The sequence below is a fragment of the Plecotus auritus genome (assembly GCF_963455305.1).
Source record: "Plecotus auritus genome assembly, chromosome: 1".
Classification (NCBI taxonomy): Eukaryota; Metazoa; Chordata; class Mammalia; order Chiroptera; family Vespertilionidae; genus Plecotus; species Plecotus auritus.
The window spans coordinates 204,794,823-204,800,402 of NC_137770.1; the positions used below are offsets into that span (position 1 = coordinate 204,794,823).

The window sequence follows — 5,580 nt, forward strand, 5'->3', positions numbered from 1 at the left end:
GGGGTCAGCATATAAACTGAGTAAAAGCACTAGGTCAGAACAATATAAGATTTGTTTGTAGCATAGAGAATTCAGAAGTGAAGAGTTGGAGCTGAAAATGAGATTGGGCTGTTCAAGATGATTTTCTTCGCTAGAAAATAAACAGTCCTTAAATGTATAGCTTATGAATGAGAATATCAAAGAAAATTGATTTTTTTTAATTTTAAAATTTTATTTATTTATTTACAAACAAGGTTTAATAACGCTCACAAGAATAGTTTGCCCCCAAATAAGAAAACTACATATTGTTTTGTTTCAGAAGGATACAAATTTAGAGCCTGAAAAATGCAGCAGGTAAGAAGCCAGACTAGTAGCCTGTTTCTGGAACTGTCTGCTAGCCAATGACCAGGGTTCTGTCCAGGAAGGCTTTATCATGGGGCTAGGGACAGTGCTGTTTACATGCCATTCTGCACTTCTCCCCCTGGCCGCCCTCAATACCGTCTGTTCATCTTGAACTTCTCATAGTGACAGTCATCAGTGGCCTTCTCATGAGCAGGACGCTTGCAGGTTGTGGGGGGGACCGGTCAGGCTCTGGCTTGGTGTCGCCCACCCGCAAGGGACGGGCTTTGGGCTCTTCTTTGTTCCTCCGAATGGGGGCGTTGAGCTCCTCGTCATAAAATCGGTGGTGCTGCACGTAATTCACTGCCATGTTGGTGGGCACAAAGGATGTCTCGCTGTCCTTCTTCTTGTTCTGCTGCTCTGCCAGCAGACGGGCCTTGGCATCCTCCGTGGAAATGATATTTTTTTATTTTAGCATCCATGCCTAGGTCCACCTCGGGGATGCCGCTCAGCATCTGGTTGGAAAGCATCTCCTCGGTCTTCTTTGCTGAGGAGACGCGGATGTTTTCTGGAGGTTCCTCGAGACAGTCCTCTGCATTCTTGGGCTTTACTTTCTGTTCTTCGTGTTCCACGATCGCTTTCCTCTTCTTCAGCTCTGTCTAAATATGCTGCATCATGTCGGTGTCCTCGTCCCTCCGGTTGGTCTTCGGGAGAATGATGTCCCCAGGTGGAGGGCTTCCTCTTCACGGATCTTGTCCTTGCCCCCTTCCTTCACTTTCTTCATGTCCACCATGCCTCTGGGCTTCGTCTGAAAGGGATCGTCAAAGGGATCATCCACTGGAGTGGTCTCTTCTTGTACCTGCTCTCCCACCAGCAGGGCCACAGCACGCATTCTGTTGGGCCTCTTCCTCAAGTTCTGCACCTCTAGGGTCTCCTCCAGTTTTTTTTTTTTTTTTTTAAATATATTTTACTAGAGGCCCTGTGCACGAAATTCGTGCATGGGGGGTGTGTGTCCCTCAGCCCAGCTTGCACCCTCTCCAATCTGGGACCAATCTCGAGGGATGTCCGACTGCCTGTTTAGGCCCGATTCTGGTGGGATCAGGCCTAAACGGGCAGTCGGACATCCCTCTCACAATCCAGGACAGCTGGCTCCCAACTGCTCGCCTGCCTGCCTTCCTGATTGCCCCTAACTGCTTCTGCCTGCCAGCCTGATCATCCCCTAACCACTCCCCTGCCAGCCTGATTAATGCCTAACTGCTCCCCTGGACAGCCTGTTTGCCCCTAACCGCCCTCCCCTGCAGGCCTGGTCACCCCTAACTGCCCTCCCCTGCAGGCCTGGTCACCCCTAACTGCCCTCCCCTGCAGGCCTGGTCACCCCTAACTGCCGTCCCCTGCAGGCTTGATCACCCCCAACTGCCCTCCCTTGCAGGCCTGGTCCCCCCCAACTGCCCTCCCCTGCTGGCCATGTTGTGGTGGCCATCTTGTGTCCACATGGGGGCAGGATCTTTGACCACATGGGGGCAGCCATCTTGTGTGTTGGAGTGATGGTCAATCTGCATATTACTCTTTTCTTAGATAGGATAAAGGCCTGGTGCACGGGTGAGGGCCAGCTGGTTTGCCCTGAAGGGTGTCCCGGATCAGGGTGGGGGTTCCCTTGGGGCGTGGGGCAGCCTGGGTGAGGGGCCTGTGGTAGTTTGCAGGCCGGCCACAACCCCTGGTGACCCAAGCAGAGGCCCTGGTATCTGGGATTTATTTATCTTCTATAATTGAAACTTTGTAGCCTGGAGCGGAGCTAAGCCTTCTGCTCGCTCAGTGGCGGCAGCCATTTCTGTTGGGATTTATGTATCTTCTATAATTGAAACTTTGTAGCCTTAAGCGGAGGCCAAAGCAGGCCAGGGTATGCGGAAAGCTTGGCTTCCTCCATCGCCTGGGGCAACCCTAGCCTCCTGCTCTCTCCAGCTCCGTGGCTGCCCCCATTTCTGTTGGGATTTGTTTATCTTCTATCATTGAAACTTTGTAGCCTGGAGTGGAGGCCTGGGCTGGCCAGGGTGTGCGGAACGCTTGGCTTCCTCCATTGCTGGGGAAACCCAAGCCTCCCTCCTGCTCTCTCCGTGGCCGCAGCCATCTTGGTTGGGTTAATTTGCATACTCACTCCTGATTGGCTGGTGGGTGTGGCTGGTGGGCGTGGCTGGTGGGTGTACCAGAGTGATAGTTAATTTGCATATTACATTTTTATTAGCTAGAATTGCTTTTTTACAGAGAGGAAAGGAGAGGGAGAGGGATAGAGAGTTAGAAACATCGATGAGAGAGAAACATCGATCAGCTGCCTCCTGAACACCCCCCACTAGGGATGCACCCGCCACCAAGGCACATGCCCTTGACCGGAATCGAACCCGGGACCCTTCAGTCCACAGGCCGATGCTCTATCCACTGAGTCAAACCGGTTAGGGCTCCTCCAGTTTTAATCGAACCTCTTCTGAGCCCTGCTCATCTTCCTCTGACTCCGAGTCAGCCCGGTGCTGGCGGAAAGGCTTCCCGGTGACCCGCATGGTCGCGCCGGCCCCGCAGTCCCACCGCTGCCCTGCTGCGCCCGAAAATTAATTTTTTAGGAACTTAACTGTTAGAATAAGATACTGGTACAGGATTTTTTTTTTCAAATTTTTATTAAGGTATTATATGTGTACATATCTTACCATTGCCCCCCCACCCTACTCCCATACATGCCCTCCCCCCCCAATGTTTTGCATCTGTTGGTTACTCTTATATGCACGCATACAAGTCCTTCAGTTGATCTCTTATTTCCCCCATCTCTCCCTAACCTTACCGCTGTAATTAGACAGTCTGTTTGATGCTTTACTGCCTCTGTAACTATCTTTTGGTTCATCAGTTTATAATGTTTTTCATTATCACCAAATGAGTGAGATCATGTGGTATTTTTCTTTCATTGACTGGCTTATTTCACTTAGCATAATGTTCTCTAATTCCATCCAGGTGCCTACAAATGGTAGTAATTCCTTCTTTTTTATGGCAGCATAGTATTCCATTGTGTAGATGTACCATAGTTTTCTGATCCAGTCATCTGCTGACGGGAACCTAGGCTGTTTCCACATCTTAGCTATTGTAAATTGTGCTGCTATGAACATAGGGGTGCATATATCCTTTCTGATTGGTGTTTCTGGTTTCTTAGGATATATTCCTAGGAGTGGGATTACTGGGTCAAATGGGAATTCCATTTTCAGTTTTTTGAGGAAACTCCATACTGTTCTCCACAGTGGCTGCACCAGTCTGCATTCCCACCAGCAGTGCACGAGGGTTCCTTTTTCTCCGCATCCTCGCCAACACTTGTCGTTTGTTGATTTGTTGATGATAGCCATTCTGACAGGTGTGAGATGGTATCGCATTGTCGTTTTGATTTGCATCTCTCAGATAATTAGTGACTTTGAGCATGTTTTCCAAAAGAACTTTTTCAGCGATACTGCCCCTAGGGCAATGGAAGCCAAAGAGAAAATAAACAAATGGGACTACATCAAAATAAAAAGCTTTTGCACAGCAAAAGAAACCATCAACAAAACAACAAGAAACCCCACTGTATGGGAGAACATATTTGCAAATGGTATCACTGATAAAGGTTTAATTTCCAACATCTACAGGCAGCTTATACAACTTAATAAAAGGAAGATAAATGATCCAATAAAAAAATGGGCAAAGGACCTAAATAGAATCTTTTCGAAAGAAGACAGAAGGAAGGCCAAGAGACACATGGTACAGGATTTTATAGTTTCCTGAAATATTTGAATTTGTTGTGTAACAAAATCCTCATTAATAACTTGTAAGAAAGGCAAGCAAGTGTGATTATTTCCGTTTTTACAGAAAAAGATATTGAGAATCAAGTAAGATAGTTGCCCAAGGTCACGTGACTAGTAAGTTGTCAATAGGACTAGAATCTGGATATCTTCATTTTCAGTCTAAGGCAGTCTCCGTTATGTCAGTGTGTCTTTTAGAGGTAGAGCTTCTTAAAAATGATGCGATGTATGTTTCTGGGTGATTCATGCACCCTTTGATCTACTGACTGTGGGTATTGAAAGGGACTGTTTGATTTGGTCTATCCCTGGGCAATATTATCAATATGCAAAGTGGGCCATTGGTGTCCTCACTTCTTTAAGTTATTCAAACGTTCTCTATGCCCTCACTAAACCAAATTCCTAGTGTTCTCATAATGTAACTAGAATGAGTAGGAGCTCCTACTCCTGGGGTAAATTCCTTACCTCTTGACCATCTTTTAAAATGTATCTGTCTCTTGTCTGAATGATAACTTCAGGTCTTGACATATGAATCAGTGAAAATACATTTGTTGCTCTGTTCCTGCTCAGGATGGTTTTCTTTCTTCCCCATGTGCCCCATATTATACCACGTCCTGAATTCTGTCCAAGTGCTAGCCTGTGTTCAAGCTCCATTCAAGGAGCTGTACTCACATTTGTGTCTAACCCTCTAACTACCCTGCACGTTAGCTATGACCAGCTGGTGTTCATCTTGGTTCAAAGCCCAGGCTGTCCCCTTATGTCAGGTTGCTCAATGAAGTTTCCAAATGGCAGCTGCTCCAGGATCTTCTCAGCCTGATTGTTTTAACTCAAAGGGCAACAACCAGTTGTCAATTCCACTCCTAATTTCTAGCAAAAAAAGAATATTTTGGAGTTAGACAGGTATCCAAATCTAGGTTTTGCTCTTTATTAGTAGGAGGCTTGAAAATTATTGTACTGTTTGTAATTAAATTAGGGCCCCTAATACAATGCCTGGAACAAAGAAAGTATCTGTTGCAGAAACCGGTTTGGCTCAGTGGATAGAGCGTCGGCCTGCGAACTGAAGGGTCCCGGGTTCGATTCCGGTCAAGGGCATGTACCTTGGTTGCGGGCACATCCCCGGTGGGGGGGGGTGTGTGTGTGCAGGAGGCAGCTGATCAATGTTTCTCTCTCATCGATGTTTCTAACTCTCTATCCCTCTCCCTTCCTCTCTGTAAAAAATCAATAAAATATATTAAAAAAAAGTATCTGTTACTTGGTAAGTGGTTTTGCTACCTCTACTATTACAACTACTGTTATTACTACTGTCACCATCACTGTTGCTATTGGGGTCACATTCTTTAGAACCTCAGTAGAGAAAGACTACCATGATAATTCCCAATGATCTCTGTTCCTGGGCGGAAGGGAAGCACCTGGGCTCAGAAGGTCTGTGAGCCTGGTCATCCTCAAACTTGTAGTTAATGCC

General features: G+C 46.8%; 1 pseudogene across 1 annotated transcript; it reads right to left on the reverse strand.

Moving 5' to 3' along the window:
• Positions 1-470: 470 nt before the first annotated feature.
• LOC308253394 (splicing factor C9orf78 homolog) lies at positions 471-2,876 on the reverse strand (annotated as a pseudogene). Its single transcript has 2 exons — positions 2,772-2,876; positions 471-1,252 (listed from the first exon to the last, which is right to left on the reverse strand). The product of its transcript is annotated as a splicing factor C9orf78 homolog (transcript).
• Between the last annotated feature and the right edge of the window lie 2,704 nt (positions 2,877-5,580).